A 323-nucleotide genomic window follows, 5' to 3' on the forward strand; every position below is an offset into this window, starting at 1 on the left:
AAACGTGGTGAAGTGAAGCTCAAGTACTGCAAGACATCGGCTATGTTGACCGACCTTGTGACAAAGGCGCTATCAGGACCATGACACAAGTATTTAACGAAGGCACTGGGCATCATCGCATGTTCGCATTGAGGGGGGGGGTATTACGGATTACAAGTACACGGTGGTGTGTGTTTGTTCTCCTCGTCTATCAAATTCAATGCATGTAGGTACGATACGATACTGATTCGATACTGGTATGAAACTGGTACGATACTGGTATGGTATCTTATCTGTAGTGTATGTGTTGTTCACTGATTGGCTTAGAGGTAGCAACTAGTTTG

This window comes from Plasmopara halstedii, assembly GCF_900000015.1.
Source record: "Plasmopara halstedii genome assembly, contig: Scaffold_2695, whole genome shotgun sequence".
NCBI classification, from domain to species: domain Eukaryota; phylum Oomycota; class Peronosporomycetes; order Peronosporales; family Peronosporaceae; genus Plasmopara; species Plasmopara halstedii.